This window comes from Scyliorhinus torazame, chromosome 30, assembly GCF_047496885.1.
Source record: "Scyliorhinus torazame isolate Kashiwa2021f chromosome 30, sScyTor2.1, whole genome shotgun sequence".
NCBI lineage: Eukaryota > Metazoa > Chordata > Chondrichthyes > Carcharhiniformes > Scyliorhinidae > Scyliorhinus > Scyliorhinus torazame.
In genome coordinates, this window is record NC_092736.1 from 21,492,906 (window position 1) to 21,517,201 (window position 24,296).

Below are 24,296 nucleotides of genomic sequence, written 5' to 3' on the forward strand. Positions count from 1 at the left end.
AGCCTTAGATCAGGCGCTGGGAGCTCGCTGACACTTGGCATCAACACTAACTGCTGCTGTGAGCACAGATCAGACCTCAAACCAAGTCAAATCCCAAAGGAAATTAAAAGTGTATATTTTACCATTTTTAAAACACAAGGCGTGAGGTAGACTGTAATCCAATCTTGTTGCTTCGAGTGACGTTTAGAAACTATTTGAAGCGATGCCACACTAAACTCCTCAAAATTAAGCCACTGCTCTCACATCCAGTATTCTCTCTGTGAATTGCATTAATCCAGTTGCGAAGGTCTCCAATATTCAACGCCTTGAACTAGTTTATGTAGATTCAGCGGGCCAGGGCACCACTGTTAGAGAACGATTCTTTGAAGGTAAAGCAAAAGAGATTTGGTCAATTCTGAAGCAGGGCTATGGACCAAGTGCTGGAAAAGTGGATTTGAATAGATAGCTGCTTGAGGGCCAGTACATAAGCAATGGGCCGAAGGGCCTCGTTCTGTGCTGGAAAACTCTACGGCTCGATAAAGATTGCTGAAAAAGCTTCTCACTTTTGTCCAGTTACATTACCTTGCATATTTACAGGTTCTTTGACATAGTTAAACATATTCTAAGGCACTTCACAAGAGCGTTTTGAGACAAGGTTTGACATTAGGATGATGTTAGGGCAGATTAGCAGCAGCGGAGCCAGAGAGGGAGGTTTCACAGAGTGTCTGAATGGACGGAAGCTAGGGCGAGGGGACGGAATTCTTCAGAGAGGGGATTTTGGAGCGTAGGATCTGCGGCCGAAGGCACATCAGTGATGGAGAGGTGGAAATTGGATATGCTCAAGAAGTCAGGTTAGAGGAGCACAGCTATCTGGGAGACTTGTGAGGCTGGGGGAGGTTACAAAAATAGGAAGGGGGCCATGGAGGGATTTGGAAAGGAAGATGGTAGTTTTAAAATTGAAGCATTGTTCGATCGGGAGCTAAGGTAGGTCAAAGAGCACAGGGGTGGTGGGTGAATGAGACTTGGCATGAGTTAGGCCGTGTACAGCAGAACTGTGGAAGCGGATGCGATGTGGGTGTCGCTCGTTATTTCACAGAATCATGGAATTGTTACAGCACAGGAGGCCCATCATGTCTGCTCCAGTTCTCCAAATCGAGCGTCATGATTGTGTTGCCCATCCCTAATTACCCACGAGAAGGTGGTGGTGAGCTGCCTTCTTGAACCGCTGCAGTCCATGTGGTGTAGGTACACCCACAGTGCTGTTGGGGAGGGAGTTGCAGGATTTAGACCCAGTGATAGTGAAGGAACATCCATGCCATTGACGCCCAGGGGGGATGGTTAGATTCTCTCTTGCTGGAGATGACCATCGCCAGCCATCAATGTGATGTCTTTGGTAATCAATAGTCACACATTTGGAACCGCCGACTTTTAAACAATCCTTATCATTCACAAAACAGAAGAGGGCCATTTGGCCTTTTGAGTTCATGCTAGCTCCCATTCCCCGTCAGAGACCGACAAGTTTATTTCCATCAAGTAGCCATTCAATTGCCCGGAACCTTGGCGAGTTACTGCGGTGCATCTTGTAGATGGCACACACGGCTACCACTGTTCATCAGTGGTGGAGGGTTTGAATGTTTGTGGAAGGAGGAGCAATCAAGCGGGGCTGCTTTGTCCTGGATAATGTCGAGCTTCTTGAGTGTTGTTGGAGCTGCGCTCATCCAGGTTGTGGAGAGTTTTCCATTACGCTCCTGACTTGTGCCTTGTAGATGGTGGACAGGATTTGGGTGGTCAGGTGGTTAGGTACTTGCCTTAGGATTCCTAGCCTTTGACCTGCCCTGGTATCCACAGCATTAATGTGGCTAGTCCAGTTCAGTTTCTGATCAATGGTAACCCCTAGGATCTTGTTTGAGGGGAATTCAGCGATGGTAATGCCATTGAATGTCAAGGGATGATGGTTAGATGGCACTTGTGTGGCGCCAATGTAACTTGTCACTTGTCAGCCCACGTCTGGATATTGTCCAGGTCTTGCTGAATTTGGACACGGACTGCTTCATTATCTGAGGAGTCACGAATGGTGCAGTCATCCGCAAACATCCCCACTTCTGACCTTATGATGGAAGGGTGATCATTGATGAAGCAGCTGAATATGGTTGGGCCGAGGACACTACCCTGAGGAACTCCTGCAGTGATGTCTCGGGATTGAAATGATTGACCTCCAACCACCGTAGCCAACTTTGTTCCAGGTAAGCTTCCAACCATCCTCCTGATTGCCATTCAATGTGAAACAAAATTCTGGAATTAGAACTCTGACGATGACCCTGAAACCATTGTCAATTGTCGTTAAAAACCCATCTGGTTTACTGTTGCCTGGTATGGTGGGAAGATCTTATGAGGAAAGGCTGAGGGACTTGAGGCTGTTTTCATTAGAGAGAAGAAGGTTAAGAGGTGACTTAATTGAGGCATACAAGATGATCAGAGGATTGGATAGGGTGGACAGTGAGAGCCTTTTTCCTCGGATGGTGATGTCGAGCACGAGGGGGACATAATAATAATCACTTATTGTCACAAGTAGACTTCAATGAAGTTACTGTGAAAAGCCCCTAGTCGCCACATTCCAGCGCCTGTTCGGGGAGGCTGGTACGGGAATTGAACCCACGCTGCTGCCTTGTTCTGCATTACAAGCCAGCTATTTAGCCCAGTGTGCTAAACCAGCCCCTAAACATAGCTTTAAATTGAGGGGAGATAGATAAAAGACAGATGCCAGGGGTATGTTCTTTACTCAGAGAGTAGTAAGGGCGTGGAATGCCCTGCCTGCAACAGTAGTGGACTTGCCAACACTAAGGGCATTCAAATGGTCATTGGATAGACATATGGACGATAAGGGAATAGTGTAGATGGGCTTTAGAGTGGTTTCACAGGTCGGCGCAACATCGAGGGCCGAAGGGCCTGTACTGTGCTGTAATGTTCTATGTTCTATGATCTATGGTGTGGCGTACATGTGATTCCAGATCCGGTTGACTCTTAAATGCCCTCAGGGATGGGCAATAAATGCTGGCACAGCTAGCGACTGCCAAATAATGAATAAAGAAAAAAAAATATCTGGAACCTCAATTTTGCAGAAATAGCAGAAAGGGTGGCTACTGTCCTCTCGAACAATCTATCCACTCTGCTCATTCTCTATCGGTGAGAAAGGAGGAATCTCAATGACTTGCTTTCCAGTCCTTAATGCCTTGCATTGAGTTCAGCCTGTTTATCTTCACTAATTTGTATCCTGTGCAAACTATTGCTCGGAGAATGATTTGCTATTTTACTTCAAAGGGTTGCCTCTAGCTATTTACTGTCAATCTGTTTAATCGTCATTAATTGGGAACTGTCTCGTCCTCACATAGCTCCGTAGATATAATTGATTTTATTCCAATGGGGCAAGCAATATTCAAACTTCCAAAAACTGGATTCACATTGATCCAGGCAAATTGCTGGATCGACGTTCGTTCACCCATTCCTGACCACCTCCAGCTTTACAAGTCTCCAAGATCTCTGCTCGTCCGCAGTTCTGGCTTCCTGAGCATCGCCGGTTTGAATCGCTCCACCGTTGGCAGCCATGCCTTCGCCTGCCGAGTTTTTACGGTTGGGAATTCCCTCCGTACACCTCTCTACTTCCCTCTTCCCCCTCTTACAGTGCTCCGAAAAAAATTTCCCTTTTGTTTTTCAGTGTGGCAGCGGGCGGGAGACTTTGTCCGTCGCATTGACCATATGTCCTTCAGACATAGGAGCAGATGTAGGCCATTCGGCCCATCGGGTCTGCTCTGCCATCCAGTGACATTATGACTGATCTGATGTGATAATCCTCAACTCCACTTTCCCGCCTTGTCCCCGTAACCCTTGATTCCCTGACTGATTAAAAATCTGTCTGTCTCGGCCTTGAACATACTTAACGACCCGGCCTCTGCAGCTCTCTGCGGTAAAGAATTCCACAAATTCACTACCCTCTGAGAGAAGAAATTCCTCCTCATCTCTGTCTTAAATGGGCGACCCCCTTACTCTGAGATTCTGCCCTCTGGTCTTAGACTGTCCCACAAGGGGAAACAACCTCTCAGTATCGACCCTGTCAAGCCGCCTGAGAATCTGATGTGTCTCAATAAGGCCGCCTCTCATTCGTCTGAACTCCAATGAGCACAGGCCCAACCTTCTCAACCTCTCCTCATAAGAAAACCCCCCCATACCCGGGATCAACCCAGTGAACCTTCCCTGGACTGACTCCAATGCCAGGAGATCTTTCCTCAGATAAGGGGACCAAAACTGCTCACAGTATTCCAAGTGTGATCTAACTAGTCTTAGCAAGATTTCCCTATTTTTGTGCTCCATTCCCTTGGAAATAAAGGCTCAGTCGAGAAAAGTTGAAGAGGCGGGACTCACAACGTTATGCTGATACGACGGACTCTGACTCAGCCAGCCTCACGGGCAACTTTGTTTTTCAAAAACATTTTTGAAGGCCGTCCAGGTAGAGAAAAGTTCAAATGGAACAGCACACCGCCCCCCCCCCGCCCAGCCCCAGCCCCCCCCCCCCCACCCCCCCATTCTCCCCGACACTGCTGACATGGATGGATTATCTAAAGGGAGGGGGGAGGGGAGGAATTACCAGGCGTAGAGGCATGATAATTACATTCAAATTTATTACGACGGTCTTCCTGACTTTAGGAGACCACAAATGAGTTTGGATCGAGTAGATTTAAGAAAAGTTGGTTTATTGACAGACAGTAGTGTTTACAATATGCACCAAATCCCAGCCGGGTCTGAACCGTCGGTACCATTCCTGGCCGTCTTTATACAGAACTTAACCATGGATGACCTAGGGCTCCCCGCCCCTATAGCGTGGGAGCTCATATTCACCCAGACTCAAGGGGAGGGTGATCGCTCCAACCCGGTAGGTATCGTGGGGTGCTGGCATCCACTCTGAGGCTTCCTGCTGACCTAAATCGCGATTTGTGCCTCTTGGGGGATTTTGGGCTCCCGGCGCCGTTCATTCACGGTTAGAAAGGAGACGTAACCGGTGTCCGTCTTTGCCCAGGTTTTCGGTCACCTGTCCCCTTGCGTGGTTCAGTGTCAGGTTTCTGCTGGATAATGTTGTTGGGAAGTGCCTCGGGCTGCCTTTCACTGATAAAGGCTTTGTACGATAGCTGTTGTTGACGTTCACAGTCCCCTGATATCCTCTGTCTCCTGCTTCCTAACCGCAATGATTGAGCTTCCCATTATAGAGGTTAAAACTGAATGGGCCTAGAATGACAAGAGTGTTGCTGTGAGGTTAGCTCTGCCCAAATCTTTCGAGATTCGAAAGACGTTTTCTCCCAGCGTTTCCACGGCATCGCAAAAGGGGAAAACTTGTTCATCCCACACGTGGCTTTGCCCCGTAATTAGTGCCAATGTCTGGATGACAAACCTTTCGCAAAGTGCCTGTTGAATCTGAAATAATAGCAGAGAATGCTGGAAAGACCCCACAGATCTTCGCAGCGTCTATGGGGAGAGAAAGAGCGTTAACATTTCGAGTGACTTCTTCAGAGCACAGCGTGAGCGTAACTAATACCTCAGAGTTCAAAGAGTCCCGACAGAAGGAGGCCATTCGGCCCATCGAGTGTACACCGCCCCCCTGAAACAGCACCCTACCCTCGGCCCACCCCCTCGCTCTATCCCTGTAACCCCATCTAACCTTTGGATACTAAGGACATTTTAGCACGGCCAATCCACCTAACCTGCGTGTCTTTGGACTGTGGGAGGAAACCGGAGCACCCGGAGGAAACCCACGCAGACACGGGGAGAAACTCCACACAGTTGGTCATCCAAGCCTGGACCTGGACCTGGGTCCCTGGCGCTGTGAGACAACGGTGCTAACCACTGTGCCACCACGGAGTGAGCTGAGATCCTGGTGCCGTCATTGCAGCCGATTCACATATCAGGGCTCCGTCGCCTTCCTGCAGATGTCAAGGGACGGTGGGATAGAGGCAATGCCACTGGACTACTAATCCAGAGGTGCCGGCTAATTCTCTGGGTGCCTGGGATCAAATCCCATCACAGCAACTGGAGTATAAAAAAGTCAATCTTAGTAATGATGAACATGCAACCGTCATTGTTTGTCGTAAAGCCATCATTTAGTTCACTGAGGCCCATTTGGGGAGGAAACCAGCCACCCTTGGGCAGCACGATAGCATTGTGGATAGCACAATTGCTTCACAGCTCCAGGGTCCCAGGTTCGATTCCCGGCTTGGGTCACTGTCTGTGCGGAGTCTGCACATCCTCCCCGTGTGTGCGTGGGTTTCCTCCGGGTGCTCCGGTTTCTTCCCACAGTCCAAAGATGTGCGGGTTAGGTGGATTGGCCATGCTAAATTTCCCATAGTGTGTCCAAAATTGCCTTTAGTGTTGGGTGGGGTTACTGGGTTATGGGGATAGGGTGGAGGTGTGGACCTTGGGTGGGGTGCTCTTTCTAAGAGCCGGTGCAGGCTCGATGGGCCGAATGGCCTCCTTCTGCACTGTAAATTCTATGATCTATGATCTATGATCTTACCTGGTCTGGCCATGGGCAATTAGATTTGGCCAACAAATGCCAACGTCCCATGAAAGGATAAAGAAAACCAAAATCCTGCTCACCTGAGCAGGTGAAGGTGGATACAGCAACGAGGAAGGAAGTGGGATCGGAATGGTGACCTCCCTACCCTGGCTCCCTCGCCCTTCAGGCAGTTACAATTGGGGCAATGAGTTGTTACTTTCGGAACAGAATGAATTTGTAATGTGTTTTCATTGCAACACTTCACTTGGTCTCTAGTGGGAGAAAGGTTACCGCATTTCCTTCACAAAAGCCTGGGATTTGGGCCAAGTTTAGCGTCATCACATGGATTCTGCATTCAGCGATTCAAAAACAAGAGAAGACAAAATCTAATCGTGTTTTTGTCGCAAATTTAAATTGACGAGTTAACATTTTGTGAGGAGCCGGCACAGGGGTTAAAAGTGGAATGTGAACCTTTCTTTCTGCGAGGCCACCTTGCTTCTGAGGTGAGCGTTGGGCAGTCCAGACCCCAGGCAACAACACAATACTGAATAAGAACTTCACTTTGACATCTTGCCATGCAATGAGGGGCAAATGCCCCCTTGACCTGCCCCTGACGGAACACAGTGCAGATATTAATGACTTGAGCAACAGCGCTCCTCCCCAGGAGAGGTCTACTGAATAGCCATACCCTGGATATAAAGCAAAGCAGGGCTGCTCGAAGCTTGGCAACGTCGCATAGCAACCGGTCACACACTTTGCTCCCATTGTCAGACGTCACCTCGTGTGCCCAGATGCCCCCCCCCCCCCCCCCCCCCCCCCCCCCCACTGGCCCCCTCTGAAAACCAGTGCTGGTGAGGGAATGGCTGATAAGCTGCTCAAACGTAACACTTGATCTAGTTGGCATGACACTGGTGAGGGCCATATTGCCAGCGCACTCACGGATAAGCAAGAACCGTTTGTGGTTGAAAGACCTTTATGTTGGTCGACAAAGATTTGCAGAGAGATTAAAGAGATTTCCATCGTGGCAGTATTTAATACTGACACCAGAGGGCAGTTGACCCTTGGTGAGGTGAATAGCAACATGACAGGATGATTGTAAATAGTGTGGGGGCTATCGCATCGCCTTGCTTGACGCTGGTCCGCATTTTGAAGACATCTGTTTCCCACACTCCCACACAAGGCAGACGCAGTCATAGTCGGAGTCATGTGATCATGAAGCGGTGGTGGGAATGGGAGACGGTTTTCTTGGGCGTCCGAATCTCTGGAGTGCAATCCACGGAGCCTCGTGATTTTGAGAGGGCGGCACGGGTAGCATAGCGGTTCGCACTGTTGCTTCAGAGCGCCAGGATCCCAGGTTCGATTCCCAGCTTGGGTTACTGTCTGTGCGGAGGCTGCACGTTCTCCCCGTGTCTGCGCGGGTTTCCTCCGGGTGTTCCGGTTTCATCCCACAGTCCAAAGATGTGCCGGTTAGGTGGATTGGCCATGATAAATTGCCCTTAGTCTCCAAAAAAGATTGGGTGGGGTTACTGGGTTACAGGGATAGGGTGGAGGTGTGGGCTTGGGTCGGGTGCTCTTTCCAATGGACGATGCAGACTCGATGGGCCGAATGGCCTCCTTCTGCACTGTAAATTCTATAATCTATACAGCGGCAGAGACCTGGGTTCGATTCCCGGCTTGGGTCACTGTCTGTGCGGAGTCTGCTGTGTCTGCATGGGTTTCCTCCGTGTTCTCAGGTTTCCTCCCACAAATCCCGAAAGACGTGCTTGTTGGGTGAATTGGATACTCTGAATTCTCCCTCTGTGTACCCGAACAGGCGCCGGAGTGTGGCGACTAGGGGACATTTACAGTAATTTCATTGCAGTGTTAATGTAAGCCTACTTGTAACACTAATAAAAGATTATTATTAAGTGGGAATGTTCACTTATCTTTGCACAATATCCACCACCATTCATACTCCTCAGGTATTGACACAGGGCATACCCAAGGCAAGACCTGGACAATATCCTGTCCTGGGCTGACAAGTGGCAAGTAACATTCGGTCCACACAAAAGTCAGGCATTGACCATCTCCAACAAGAGGGAATGTATCCATTGTCCCTTGACTTTCAGTGACAGTAGCGTCGCTGAATCCCCCACTATCACAACTACCATTAGCCACATAAATACTGTAGCTACAAGAGCAGGTCAGAGGTTAGGAATCCTGCAGCGAGTAACTCACCTCCTAACCCCCCAAAGCCTGCCACCATCTACAAGGCACACGTCAGGAGTGTGATGGAATATTCTCCAGTTACTTGGATGAGTGCAGCTCCAACAACACTCCAAGAAGCTCAACATCATCCAGGACAAAATGGTCCATTTGATTGGTACCATATCCACAAACATTCACTCCTTCCACCACCGATACATAGTGACAGCCGTGTGTACCATTTACAAGATGTACTGTAGGAACTCACCCACGCTCTTCAGGCAGCACATTCCAAGCCCACAACCACTACCATCTAGAAGGACAAGGTCAACAGACGCATAGGAACACCACCACCTGGAAGTGCTTCTCAAAGTCACTCATTAACCTGACTTCAGAATACATTGCTGTTCCTTCACTGTCGCTGAGACAAAATTTTGGAACTCCCACCTAACAGTACCATGCTGGGCTCTGATTGTCACAAGTAGGCTTCAATGAAGTTACTGTGAAAAGCTCCTAGTCGCCACATTCCGGCGCCTGTTCGGGGAGGCTGGTACGGGAATTGAACCCGCGCTGCTGGCCTTGTTCTGCATTACAAGCCAGCTGTTTAGCTCACTGTGCTAAACCAGCCCCTACAATGAGGGATTCAGCGATGCCAATGCCATTGAATGTCAAAGGGCGATCTTTAGATCCTCGCTTGTCCGAGATGGCTATTGCCTGGCACTTGGGTGGCGCGAATGTTACTTGCCACTTATCAGCTCGAGCTGGATGTCGTCCAGAACTTACCTTCACATGGACTGCAGCGGTTCAGGGTGGGTGGCAGCTCACCACCACCTTCTCTTTTTTCTTTCTTTTAAATTTAGAGTACCCAATTATTTTTGTTTCCAATTAAGGGGCAATTTAGCGTGGCCAATCCGCCTACCCTGCGCATCTTTGGGTGGTGGGGGGGTGAAACCCACGCAGACACGGGGAGAATGTGCAAACTCCACGCGGACAGTGACCCGGGGCCGGGACCGAACCCGGGTCCTCAGCGCCATGAGGCAGCTGTGCTAACCACTGCGCCACCGTGCTGCTCTTGCCACCACCTTCTCAAGGGCAATTGGTGATGGGGAACAACTAGTGACCCACGTCCCATGAATTAATTTTTAAAAACGCGATAGGGAGGTCATGTGATGTGAGTGCGGGAGCGGCTGCATTTTCGTGAGGTCTGGCTCTGTCCATCTTTAGATCCTTTATTTTATCTTGGTGCACATTCATTATCTGTCTTTTTTTTTTAGATATATGTCTTGCACTATGTCCCTGTTTGATCCCGATTGGTGTTTTGCATTGAGGAAACGAGTTGATTCGTAGAAAATCCTCGTTTGACCGTGGCGGTTGGAGTAGGCCGGGGTGGGGCCCAGCTTGCAGTGGTAAGTGAGTGAGCCTTCGCCTTGGTGGTGCTATGTGCACTGGGATGATGGCCGCCATTGGGAATGTTGCTCCAGGTGAGGATCTCGGCTCCATGAAGCAGGTCTTTGCGGCTCACATTTGTGGAACTGTGACTTTGCCGTGGGAGAATGGTGGAGGTGTAGGAGAGAATCGTTGTATTCGATCGGGCACTTTCCCTGGTAAGGGCCCTCCTCTGATTCATTGAGATCCTGCTACACGGTGTGTCGTCTATCCCAAAGGGTCCGGGAGGTGGGGGCCAGACAAGGGGTGCCCAGGGCGCCCAATTGTTGGGTATCTTGACGATGGTGGGCATCTGGTCTTCCCTGCTGAGGCTGGCGTAATCTGTTTTAGATGTAAATGGGGGCGGAACACTGTCTTGGGTGTGGCTGGTGAGGTGCAGGGGTGGGGGGGCTGGGGTGTAGGTTTTGGGGTGTGCTGGAGATCCCTGGGGTACTGATTCCTGTGTGTCTGAATGTGCTGGGTTAGAACATAGAACATACAGTGCAGAAGGAGGCCTTTCGGCCCATCAAGTCTGCACCGATCCACTTAAGCCCTCACTTCCACCCTATCCCCGTAACCCAATAACCCCTCCTAACCTTTTTTGGACACTAAGGGCAATTTAGCGTGGCCAATCCACCTAACCTGCACATCTTTGGACTGTGGGAGGAAACCAGAGCACCCGGAGGAAACCCACGCAGACACGGGGAGAACGTGCAGACTCCGCACAGACAGTGACCCAGCCGGGAATCGAACCTGGGACCCTCGTGCTGTGAAGCCACAGTGCTAACCACTTGTGCTGCCCCAGGTCCGGTGTTGTGGATGGTATCCTGTTTCCCCCCCACCCCCTTGGAGCTTGGGATGTCCCATCTTCTTAGGGACGTGCTGAGAGGTTGGGTTTTCCTTCTTCTGTGCACGCGGGCCAGAGGTTGAGCCAGGTCCTGTACTTGGGTTGGTGTCCTGCTGGCCCCTAGTGATCGGGATGCTTTCTTTTTTGAATGAGCAGTTTATTCTCGTCTTCATTAATGGGCAATGGGCAGCGCCAGGGGGAATACGGACCAATTTTGGGCGTCCTAACCCTTTGTTATCCTGTGATCCACTCCTGGTAGGTCTAGCTCTCCGTGCTTTTTGTTTTTCTTGGGAGGTGTTAACTGATCATAATCCAGACATGTTGTCGCTGGTCCTCTCTGTATAAATGTGAGAATGACCTTGCTCCTGTCGTGAGCCTGAGACGGGGGTTATGTTGCGTTGTCTGGTATATATGTAACATCCTTTCAGAACTGGGGTACTCATGTATTTTCGTTGCGTGTTTCCTTTTGTTTTCGGGGTAAAGAATCCGTGATTGGTTCCTGCGTGGGTGCAGATGGGTCCGGCATCCGACGCAAGGTGGTTGCGGTGTGTCATTGCTCACTCTGGCGCCGCTGGAGCGGAGGGAGATATACATTGTTGCGCAGCCCAACATGGCACTAATTGGTTAACCTGAACTCTCGTGACAATTGCGGGAAATCGCTGGAAAATCCTGCCCAGCGTCTTCAACAAAGTACAAATGTTTCAGAGCGCCCCGCGGGAATGTTACCAAACAGGATTTGACACCAAGGGAGTGCAGCACTGTCGCAGACGCCATCGTTCGGTTAAGGCGTTGAGTGTTTGCCCTCTCGGGCAGATCTAATAAATCCCGTGGCACGATTTTGGCAAAGAGCAGTGTGGTTCTGCCTGCCTTCGCAGCCAACATTCATCCCCTCAATCAATAGGGATTATCTGGTCACATTGCGGTTTGTGGGAGCTTGCTGTGCGCAAGCTGGCAGCCATGTTTCCGACATTACAACAGTGGCAGCACACTTTGGAAGTATTTCATTGGCTGTAAAGCTTCGGTATGTTTTGAGGTGGTGGAAGGCGCCATACAAATACATTCATTTGCGTCCAACGAATCACCTTCAAAGGGTTCAAAAGATGAGCCTATCATTCGGCAGAGTGGATCTGGCCTCAAGATGGCTCCACTCCATCAGGCTGACGAACAAGGCCTCGTCCCCCCCCCCCCCTCTCCCCCCCACTCCCCTCCCATCCCCTCCCCTTTCGCCAGCACTTACTGCGCTGAGATGTGGATTCACTTTTTGTTTTGTTGCAAACAGCACTTAATGCACACATGGGACACAGAATAAAACACATGCATAAATAATAGCAACAAAATTAGACATGTTCCTAATTCCAGAAGACAGCTGGCTCGTACTCGACCCACTTGACCGTGATGGACCCTGACAGTTTGAGCAAAGTAACCTCGCAATATTTCGTCAGGCATCTTAATTAGACAGCCTTGCAGGAGAGGGAGGCTAAGAGTCAGTGAGCAGTGTTTCAGCTCCAGTGAGCAGGAATGTTTGTGAGTTGGAGGGGGTGACCCGGTACCAGTCAGCTCTCCATTAAAGTTAGGCAGTCATGCAATAAACATTGGAATGTGTAAATAATAATCAACCCCCAACGCATTTAATGATTAATCTTTCTCTTTTTTGCCTAAAATGTCCGTGTGTGCTTTTTTCAGCTTCCAACACCAATATGCATTAAACTACGATGGGTTCTTGCATAAACATCCAGGACGGACTTTTAAAAGCCGTCCTTCGGCAAGATGTATTTTTGAACCTTATGGCACCTCATTAAGGATTGTCTGTCAAGAAGGGTAATTCTCCTGTGTTAGATTTTGCTCAAAATTGCATCTGTGTTCAGGCTCACTATCAGGAGTTGAGCGGAGTGACATCAAGTTGATGTTCTCCCGCAGGTGGAATTGCAGAACAATGCGTCATTTGTCATATATTAAATATATTATAACATATTTTTTTCACAATACATTAAATATCTTACCTGTGTGTTTGTCACATTCATAATGAGAACTGGCTATGTAAACTTCCCCTGTTGCGATTACACTCTTCCTCCTAGTGGAGGCACTGTAGTTTGCCACCTCTCATTTTACACGTGGACAGATGAATTTAAATTTTTTTTAGAGCACCCAATTATTTTTTTCCAATTGAGGGGCAATCCATCTACCCAGCGCATCTTTGGGTTGAGGGGGTGAAACCCACGCAAACAATGTGCAAACTCCACACGGACAGTGACCCGGGGCTCGAACCTGGGACCAGAGCACCGTGAGGCAGCAGTGCTAACCACTGCGCCACCGTGCCGCCCATGGACAGATGAATTTTTGACTGAAATATAAAATAAAGGGACAGAATGCAGGGTTTGAAAAGGTGAGCTAAATTCTGATCCAAAATATCCCTCAGTTTCTCATCGGCTAAAGTTTATATTCAACGAGTTTAATATAGAATTGAAGTTCATGGTTAGGCAGGCAATTAAAAAAAATATTTGTTCATGGGGTGTGGGCGTAGCTGGCTGGGCCAGCATTTATTGTCTATCCCTGTTACTCTGACATGTGTTGCTTGCTGGGCCATTTTTGCTGTGTTGTCTGCAGTCACATGTAGAACACAGTTTTTAGAGTTTTTTTAATTGAGACTTTACAGTGCAGAAGGAGGCCATTCGGCCCATCGATTCTGCACCGGCTCTTTCAGTACTCCTGTTCTTTTGTAAGGAGGGTTCATCTTTTGTTTCGAGTCTTTGAGGGCAGTCACTTGTTATCCATTGATGGGAAGGAGGGGGTCCTAGCATACAACCACAAAATTCCGCTTACTTCCCAAGAGTCACGGGATCGCCTCAGCCCATCGTGTCTCCTGCTGGCCCTCTGGACGACCAATTCACCTCGTGCCAATCCGCGGCCTTCTCCCCAGGCGCCTGCGCATCCTTCCTTTCCCGGTAACAACCCAGTTAATTGCAGTTCCGGTTTAAGAACTCGAGGATTTAACCAACAACAAAAAAAGTGGTTCTTTCACCAGAAAGGTGCGCTTGCATCGTCACCTCCAGTAACCTCTCGGAAGCAATAAGTGATGTGATAAAGGATAGAATTCACTTGAAAGTTTAACAAAAGGGATTGTAATGGGTGAGCTGAAAGGAACAGGTTCCCGACCTGTTTCGAAGCCCCCGTGTCATGTGACGGCTGCTTGTTTCCTGGTGACGAAGGTGCAGCAAGTTAATAGACGAAAATAGTCAGCCAGCCAGGTCACCTTCAGATCACATGGGGCACTCAGGCTGAAATAAGGCATTTTTCTCTCAACAAGTGCACACAGCAATGAAGTTAGGGAGGGACGGGCCAGAACCCAACTCACGTCGACTTTAATATCTTCTATCCTCCCCTCGGACTGAACTGCAGGAGGAAATGTTTGGCCGAGCACCACAGAGCGAAACTCAATCCACTGGGTTGAAGATAGTTCCAATTTCTGAAGGTTGGCACCGTGCCCACGCCAGTCAAGTGTGTTTACCACAGCTCTTGATACATCCCGTCTGACGCAGCTAATATTGCTTCCTGCAAACAGGAGGAGGGTGGGTCAAGGCTGCAGCACTCATTCCAGGCCCAGTACTGGGGGTCTGCGGAGTGCCAACCATACCAGGGACTTACCAGGGACTTACGAGGAGCATACCAGGGACTTATCAGTGACATACCAGGGACATACCAAGCACATACCAGTGACATACCAGGAGCATACCATGCTTCCTGATTGTTCATGTCAAGGACAGGACAGGACCCACCGCTCCATATTTTGGGTTATCTTTCCTTATCCACGCGCACCCACCCCCTCCGCCCACCAGGATTGGGGGCGGGCATTACAAAACAGTTCCCCGGATAGCGCGCCGGTTCCCCGTTCCCCCAGCTCCACCCCACCCCCGGCCCCATTTTCCCAAAGGCGGGATGCATGTGTGTGTGGGGGGGTGGGGAGGGGGGTGGGGGGGTGGGGGGGGGAGGTCCGTGCGACGGGGAACCCAAGACTTCTTACTGCCCCACTTGGGCGGAAGGGCGTCACAGTGGGTTAGCACTGCTGCCTCACGGCACCGAGGACCCGGGTTCGATCCCGGGTCACTGTCCGTGTGGAGTTTGCACATTCTTCCCGTGCCAGCGTGGGTTTCGCCCCCACAACCCAATGATGTGCAGGGCAGGTGGATTGGCCACGCTAAATTGCCCCTTAATTGGAAAGACTAAATAATTGGATACTCGAAAAAAATGTTTTAAAAATTAATGCCCCACTTCGGGCTGACTGAAGAATTTTCCAGTCACAGACATTGGACCAGGTGTAAGCCATTCGGCCCCTTGAGCCTGCTCCGCCATTTAACTAAATCGAGGCTGACCTTCGACCTCAACGCCATTTTCCCGCATTATCGCTAAATATCTTTGATTCCTCCAGGCAAGGCCTGAAGGCAGCCTCCTGGTTGATGGATAGGACTCCAGCGCTCCAGAGCGCCCTAAAGTCCTGGAGAGAGACTTCCCGTCACCAACACCGACCCAGTGGCCACTGGCTGCAAAAAGTCATTTTTAAAATTTCGAATGTGACGATGCCAGCGAGCGAGTGGGTGTCCCCGTAATTCGAGGCGCTGTCTGCCTCGCATAGTTGGCATGGCAACCTCCTGCTGCTTTCAAACTGCAAGGCCTCTGACTGGGCCTCCTCTGGCCATTACCAAGTGTACTTTGGAGTGAGTGCTTGGATACGCAAAAACATATTTCCATCTAATTTAGCCATGAGATAGATTAATTAGAGAACGTGGCTTCCTCTCGCTCTCTTTCACACCATCAGGTCTCTCAGGCAACGCTCCATGTCAGGCCCCAGATAGTGGCAGGGAGTCGGGCTCAGACAGCCATCTGCATCACTGCAAATGAGGCCTGGGGTGATTTGCATCACTGTAAATACACAAGGGGTTAATGCAAATACACAAAGAACTAAATGAACACTAGAGGGAGCACCAGAGACATCATGACACACAGACATTCAACCAATAGGTCAGTAAGATAGGACACGACCAATGGGCAGTCAAGACACACCCAGAGGTGACACTGCCACAAGGGGGCTACCCATATAAAAGGACAGGGCACACATGCTCTTCCTCTTTCCATAGGCGACACTCAGAGAGACAGGGGCAGATCAGAAGCATCACACCCACCGCATGGATTAGAGCAGACTGGTTAGTTAGACTGAGTTACTATAGTAAGATTAGCAGGAGAGACGAACTCAAGTGGGACAATTGTTAACTGTTCAAGAAATGTGTTAAACCTATCTCCAAGTCTGAACCCCCCTGTGTCAGAGTGTACATCAAGGAAGCAGCTTATGCTACGTGAAGAAGCAGAACACAACAAGGCCCAGCCTGAGATCATTCACCACCCCCCCTCACATCCTCTGCTACATCTGTGCCTTTGATCTTCTCTGTCTGGTCCTTGGCAGCACAATCGAGATTAAGAATGCGCCAGGGCACCATGCTGTGGTGGAATAGCAGAACTCCTGCTGAACTAGTGATCCAAGTGGCTTTGGCCTAAGAATTAGGCCTCGGCTGACTGTCTGCGGGGAGTTTGCACTTCCTCCCGTGTCCGCGTGCTCCGGTTTCCTCCCACAGCCCAAGGATGTGCCGGTTGGGTGGGGTGACGAGGGTTTGGGGGAATAGGGCGGGGGCGGGGGGGGTGGGCCTGGGTAGTAGGGCGCTCTTTCAGTGGGTCGGTGCAGACTCGATGGGCCGAATGGCCTCCTCTTGCACTGGAGGGATTCTATGGATTCTCTGCAATCGGGAGCGTGCAAGTTCAAATCCCAGGGCAGGGACTGGGAACTTGAATTCAATCAGTTCAAGAAATGTGGAATTAAAAAGTGAGCATTAACAATGGTGGCCAAGATGACCACAAAAGCAAAATACTGCAAATGGTGGAGATGGTTAATGGGAACCGAATGGGAATGTGATTGTGAATGTGAAGGGGGCGCAGGATCAGTGATTCCCGATGCATATTTGTACAGATTATTGCTGCTGGCAGGACAGGTTGAGAGAGCAGTTATTAAAGCATGTAGTATTCTGGGCTTTGGTAATAGGAACTTACAGTACAGGAGCAGGGAAGCAATGTGGAGTTTGTAGCAGTCATTAGCGTGGCCTCGGCTGCAGTATTGTGTCCAGTTTTGGGTGCCGTGCTTCAGGAAGGATGTGAAGGCATTAGAGAGAGAGAGGGTGCAGAAGACGCTCATGGGAATGACTCCAGGGAAGAGGAACCTTTGTTCTGAAGATTGGAGAAGCTCGGACTGTTTTCCTTACAAAAGAGAAGGCTGAGAGGAGATTTGATAGAGGTGGGCAAAATAATCGTGAAGGGTGAGGGGAGTGCGGTTAGAGAGAAACAGAGCTAAACGTTTCAGGCCCGTGAAATTTCATCAGATTGCCTCTCCATTCTGGGCAGCACGGTAGCACAGTGGTTAGCACTGTTGCTTCACAACTCCAGGGTCCCAGGTTCGAAACCCGGCTTGGGTCACTGTCTGTGCGGAGTCTGCACGTTCTCCCCGTGTCTGCGTGGGTTTCCTCCGGGTGCTCCGGTTTCCTCCCTCAGTCCAAAATGCGCAGGTTCGGTGGATTGGCCAGGCTCAATTGCCCTCAACGTCCAAAAAAATAAAGGTTAGGTGGGGTTACACGGTTACGGGGATAGGGTGGAGGCTGGTGCAGACTCGATGGGCCGAATGGCCTCCTTCTGCACTGTAAATTCTATGATCCACTGGGAAATCTGCTGTCCTTGCCTGGCCTGGCCTACATGTGACTACACAGCAGAGCGGTCGACTCTTAACTGCCCTCTGAAATGGTCCAGCAAGTCACTCAGCTTCACCCAAGAAGGTGGCTTCAATGCCAGCATCTCCCTATGGCCAATAAATGCTGGCTGAGCCAATGATGCCTCTATTTTGCGAATGAATATTTAAAAAATAATCCTACGGCATAACAGTAGTTCCAATCCATCTCCATTTTAGTAAGGTCGAAACTTAAATGAAGGGCTGTTATAGACTTTCCATAGTTTCATTGTCACATTTATTAATATAAGCTTTTAAAAATATATATATATTTATTGAAATAATTGAACTATTTAAATTCGCCTTTGAATTCATATCACCAGTTGAGTTCTCTATATTGCTATTCTGGTCACACAACCACTGTGCAACCAACCACACCCCAAGCTAGAGCTACAGGAGAAAGGGGGGGGGGGCGGTGCTTGTATTTGGTGGGAGGAGGTGTTTCCCTGCAATCTTGTTATTTAATTTTTTTTCCCAATTAAGGAGCAATTTAGCGTGGCCAATCCACCTACCCTGCACATCTTTGGGTTGTGGGGGTGAGATCGACGCAGACACGGGGAGAATGTGCAAACTCCACACGGGCAGTGACCCGGGGCCGGGATCGAACCCGGGTCCTCGGTGCCGCGAGGCAGCAGTGCTAAGCACCGCTCCACCCTGCCGCCCCTTCCCCAGCAATCTTTAATGTGACTTTGGTTTCTAACCATTAATCTTCAACACTTGAACAGAGGAATGGAGCCACAAAGCTAGGAGGCACACCAAGCAGGGTTGAGGGGCCGAATGGCCCTTATTGCTTATTTTCTTCTAGGGGCATAAACAGATTAAGTTGGTGGGCACAATTGTAGCAGGTGTTATTGTTTGTTGCCAAGAAATTTTAAATATTTTCTAATTGGTGTAGGACCAGAGGAAGGAAGGATTTGGGCGTCCGTGTATTCAAATCAGTAGAAGTGACTGAACAGGGTCAGAGGATCTAACAGGACTGAAGGCAACGTATAAAAGATGCTGGAAATCCAAAATAAAAATAGGGAAAGTGGGAAAGACTCAATGGCCACGATTTTCCAGACCCGCTCACCGCTGGGATCTTCCCATTCCGCTGGATGTCAATGGACTTTTGACTCAGCTCTCGACGCCATCAATGGAGCCACTCCACGTCGCCGGGAAACCTGCAGGCGGGGAGCGCTGCCGGCGGCGCCAAAGAACCCCGGATAATTCCGCCGACTGTTTCTCTCTCTTCACAGATGCTGTCAGACCTGCTGAGTACTTCCAGAATGTTCTATATTTATACTTAAGATTCACGGAATGTTGATCTTTATCTCAAGGTAGCACAGGCCTGAAGGGATATGTTTCAGTTGTACAGATTGTTGGGCCGGGATTTGCCCAGCCCCCTTCCCGGAGGGTTTTCCGACGATGGAGGCAGCTGCTGCCGGGATCGTCCTGCCGCACCAAAGTCAATGGTCATTGGCGTTGCTTGCCAGCCACGCCATTAGAGAATCCGCCATGGGGTGTGGCGAGGGGGGGGGGGGGGGGGGGGGGGGTAAGGGTTGGGGGTGGCGGGTTGGGATTGAGGGTGGCGGCTGGAGGTTGGCGTGGCGGTAGGGATTGAGGGTAACAGTGGGAGGGGGTAAGGGTTGAGGGTGGCGGGTCGGGATTGAGGAAGGGAGTGGCGGGGCGGGGGCTGGAGGTGGGGGCTGGGGTGGCGGGGTGGAGTTGGGGGTGGCGGGGTGGGGGCTGGGGGTGGCGGGGTGGGGGCTGGGGTGGCGGGGTGGGGGCTGGGTTGGCGGGGTGGGGGCTGGGGGTGGCGGGGTGGGGGCTGGGGTGGCAGGGTGGGGGCTGTGGGTGGCGTGGTGGGGGCTGGAGGTGGCAGGGTGGGGGCTGGGGGTGGCGGGTTGGGGGTGGCAGGTTGGGGGCTGTGGGTGGCAGAGTGAGGGTTGGGGGTGGCGGGGTGGGGGCTGGGGATGGCGGGGTGGGGGCTGGGGGTGGCGGGGTGGGGGCTGGGGGTGGCGGGGTGGGGGCTGGGGGTGGCGGGGTGGGGGCTGGGGATGGTGGGGTGGAGCTGGGGGTGGCGGGGTGGGGGCTGGGGATGGCGGGGTGGGGGCTGGGGGGTGGCGGGGTGGAGTTGGGGGTGGCGGGGTGGGGGCTGGGGGTGGCGGGGTGGGGGCTGGGGTGGCGGGGTGGGGGCTGGGTTGGCGGGGTGGGGGCCTGGGTTGGCGGGGTGGGGGCTGAGGTGGCGGGTGGGGCTGGGGTGGCAGGGTGGGGGCTGTGCAGGGTGGGGGCTGGTGGGTGGCGTGTGGTGGCTGGGGGTGGCGGGGTGGGGCTGGGGGTGGCGGGTTTGGGGTGGCAGGTTGGGGGCTGGGGGTGGCAGAGTGAGGGTTGGGGGTGGCGGGGTGGGGGCTGGGGGTGGCGGGGTGGGGGCTGGGGGTGGCGGGGTGGGGGCTGGGGGTGGCGGGGTGGGGGCTGGGGATGGTGGGCTGGAGCTGGGGGTGGCGGGGTGGGGGCTGGGGGTGGCGGGGTGGGGGCTGGGGATGGTGGGGTGGAGCTGGGGGTGGCGGGGTGGGGGCTGGGGATGGCGGGGTGGGGGCTGGGGCTGGCGGGGTGGAGCTGGGGGTGGCGGGGTGGGGGCTGGGGATGGCGGGGTTGCCTTCGGCAGGACCTGAGGGAAGGATTGGAAAATCCTAGACTCTTTGATCAGACTCTGCTGGGAGTAATGCGTTCAGCTCTGCTCATGCCTAGGAGGATCGAATCGGTCCTGGAATCTGTCCTGTCGGATGATGCTCGGGCTTAAGAGTTAGAGTTTTGAAGATCAAGGGATGACCCAATTGTCATCCTTGAAATAATCAATGGATTTGATAGAGTCGTCATTCCCTGTTTAGCGCTGTTTTTTCACACAAAATGCACGGGAAATGATTAATTCTCTGTGCCGAGAGGCTGCCTGTGCTGGGGTGGAACTGAAATTTTCAAGACCAAACCTTTTGTTGGGTGACGTTCTCTGAGATTTGGAGAAAGGACAGGTATATGGAATTGAGGCCACTTTGATTTGATTGGGCGCTGGGGTAGGTTCTAGGAACAGAATGACCCTACTCTTGTTTCAATGTAGATAATGTTACCTCTCGAAGGGCCCAGTTGTTATGAAACAGACAGCAGCAAGAAAGACTATTCATGAGTTGTAGACCCTGATCAAGGGCAATCTGGAATTATAGAAGCATAAAAAATATTGCACATGACTCCACTTGATCCATCGGAACTGCAACAGTGTCAGGTTTGTAATGACTTGGGTGGATTGTTGGGTGGATTATAGATTTCCTTAACTCAGAATCAGCTATCTTCAATAGAAGCCAATGAGCGCCCACGAAACACATGAGATTAATTCAATTTGGGAAGTTCAATGTACATTTCTTCAGATCGTGAGGGTAAAGGCGACCCATTCAGATGCACTGATTGTCTCCATCATGCCATTGTGTTTCAGGATCGTGCATTCCTGACGATCGGTTTGCTTGATTAAGAAAATCTATCAGCTCGGCCTCACTTGTAGTTTTATACGCGAGACCCAACCCCATGTAAAAATTTTCATTTTCATTTTTTCAAATGTAACCAAATGTGTGGTGATATGCATCACTGTAAATACACAATGGGTTAATGTAGGTACACTAGGGCACTGTAAATACACAAGGGGTTAATGTAATTACACTGGGACTAAATGAACACTAGAGGGAGCACCATGACACACAGACATTCAACCAATAGGTCAGTAAGATAGGACACGACCAATGGGCAGTCAAGACACCCATAGGTGACACCACCACAAGGGGGCTACCCATATAAAAGGACAGGGCACACATGCTCTTTCTCTTTCCATAGGCGACACTCAGAGAGACAGGGGCAGATCAGGGAAGCATCACACCCACCGCATGGATTAGAGCAGACTGGTTAGTTAGACTGAGTTACAATAGCAAGATTAGCAGGACAGTCGAACCCAAGTCGGAGAATTGTTAACTGTTCAATAAATGTGTTAAACCTATCTCCAAGTCTGAACCTTCCTTTGTCAGAGTGTACATCAAGGAAGCAGCTTATGCTTCATGAAGAAGCAGAACACAACAAAATGCATCTCTAGGGTTTCCTACTGATCTAATTTTGGCAGGTCTAACACAGTGGGGCAATATATGGCAAAACTCTTAATTTAGAAAGTCAGAGAGCTGTGGGCGTGCAAGTCCACAGATCTTTGAAAGTGGCGAAAACGGTTTAAAATAAGGGAAATACAGCCGGTGCTGGAGTCTGGAACAATAACAGAGAACAAATGCAGCAACTTTATGTCTTATTTACAGTTAATCATCCTGGAAACGAAAGCACCAGAATTCTGTCTTCTATTTCAGTGAATAGGAGCCCATTGAGTCTCGTATTGGTGTCTGGACCTCTGGCAAAACATGTATCTAACTGTAAGCAATCACACCTCGGGATGAGGATCCATCAGGATTTCCTGGAACAGTGAATTAGTTTGTATTTCTGTGTCTGTTCTTTATCACCGACTTCAAAGCTGAATCCAGAGCACTTTCTATCTCTATCTCCGAGGGGGTTTATTGTAACTGATGAATTTGGCAAGTCACAGTTCTGGATCTGGAATTGTTTCCAATCTGTGTAAACACAGTATCAGCCTGCCCCAGTGACCCAGGGTGTAAATTCACTTGACCAAACTGAGCAGGTTCAGGGAGCAGGGAGAGAACTGATTTCACTTCAGGGATAATGCATTTCAGGAAGGACTGAATGGCCTTGGAGAGGGTGTTGATTCACCCCAATGATGCCGGCCCTAAAAGGATTCATTTGGGTTGGGGTTTAGGGTTAGGGTTGAATTTAGGGTTAGGATAATAATAATCTTTATTAGTGTCACAAGTAGGCTTACAATAGCACCGCAATGAAGTTACTGTGAAAAGCCCCTAGTCGCCACACTCCAGCGCCTGTTCGGGTACACGGAGGGAGAATTCAGAATGTCCACTTCACCTAACAAGCACGTCTTTCGGGACTTGTGGGAGGAAACTGGAGCACCCGGAGGAAACCCACGCAGACACGGGGAGAACGTGCCGACTCCGCACAGACAGTGACCCAAGCCGGGAATCGAACCTGGGACCTTGGTGCTGTGAAGCAACAATGTTAACCACTGTGCTACCGTGCCGCCCAATTAGGATTAGGGTTAGGATTAAGGTTGAGGTTTGGGGTTAAGGTTAGGATTAGGATTAGGTTTTGTGTTAGGGTTAGGATTATGTTAGGGGTATTCTTGGGGGTTAGGGTTAGGTTAATGTTAGATTTAGGATTAGGGTTAGGGTTTAGAGTTAAGGCTAGGATTAGGATTAGGTTTTGTGTTCGGGTAGGGTTATGCTTAGAGTGTAAGGTTAGGATCGGATTAGGTTAATGTTAGGGCTATGGACAGGGTTTAGTGCTAGGGTTTAGGGTTATGGTTAATTTGGGGAAAGGGTTAATATTAATTTCTATTCCTGCAAATATAGAATGGTCTCCTTGAGGTGTTTAAAATGATTAAAGAATTTGATGGAATAAAGAGAAATAACCTGTTTCATCTGTTAGCTGAGTCCAGAACAAGGGGCAACATTACATTGAGGATTGGGCCATTTGCTGGGAACATATCTCTTCACAAAAGAGTTAGAGGAGATCTGGAATTTTCCAAATGGATCACTGGAAAATTTCAAAACTGGGATCGACATATTGGTGTTAGATCAGCCTAACGAACGTTACACAGCAAAGGTGAACAGTTGTCCTCTCATTTCACTGACCTCCCTATGTCCCTTTGAAACTCTACATGGTCCTCCTCCCAATTCACAATGCACCCAAGGTTTGTACCATCCACAAATATTGAAATTGTACCATGCACACCAAGGGCTGGGTCATTAATATATACCAAGAAAAATAAGGGTCCCAACACTGACCCCTGGGGAACGTCACTACAAACCTTCCTCCAACACAAAAAAGTGTTCATTAACCACTACTCTGCTTCCTGTCTGTCATAACCTCCATGAGGGCCACAGGGAAGCCAAATTGATGTCTCTTTGGGACCCGTGGCGCACGGCTTCTCAGGTAGGGGGCGGAGGCCAAACATCTCGGGGCTCGTTATGGACTAACAGATTTTTATTCCGTGAGCTACAACGTTTCTCACAAGTATTGGTCGCCGCATTATAGGAAGGATGTGGAAGCATTGGAAAAGGTGCAGAGTCGATTTACCAGGATGTTGCCTGGTATGGAGGGAACATCTCATGAGGAAAGGCTGAGGGACTTAAGGCTGTTTTCGTTAGAGAGAAGAACGTTAAGAGGTGACTTAATTGAGGCATACAAGATGATCAGAGGATTGGATAGGGTGGACAGTGAGAGCCTTTTTCCTCGGGTGGTGATGTCTAGCACGAGGGGACATAGCTTTAAATTGAGGGGAGATAGATATAGGACAGATGTCAGAGGTAGGTTCTTTACTCGATAGTAGTAGGGCGTGGAATGCCCTGCCTGCAACAGTAGTGGACTTG

General features: G+C 50.2%; 1 long non-coding RNA gene across 2 annotated transcripts; it reads right to left on the minus strand.

Moving 5' to 3' along the window:
* Nucleotides 1–4,703: 4,703 nt before the first annotated feature.
* LOC140404281 (uncharacterized) lies at nucleotides 4,704–14,479 on the minus strand. 2 transcript variants are annotated; one of them, XR_011938483.1, is made up of 2 exons: nucleotides 13,794–14,479; nucleotides 4,704–5,490 (listed from the first exon to the last, which is right to left on the minus strand). It is a non-coding gene; the product is annotated as an uncharacterized lncRNA (long non-coding RNA). The 2 variants fall into 2 exon arrangements; XR_011938484.1 differs by lacking the exon at nucleotides 13,794–14,479 and adding an exon at nucleotides 8,970–9,013.
* Between the last annotated feature and the right edge of the window lie 9,817 nt (nucleotides 14,480–24,296).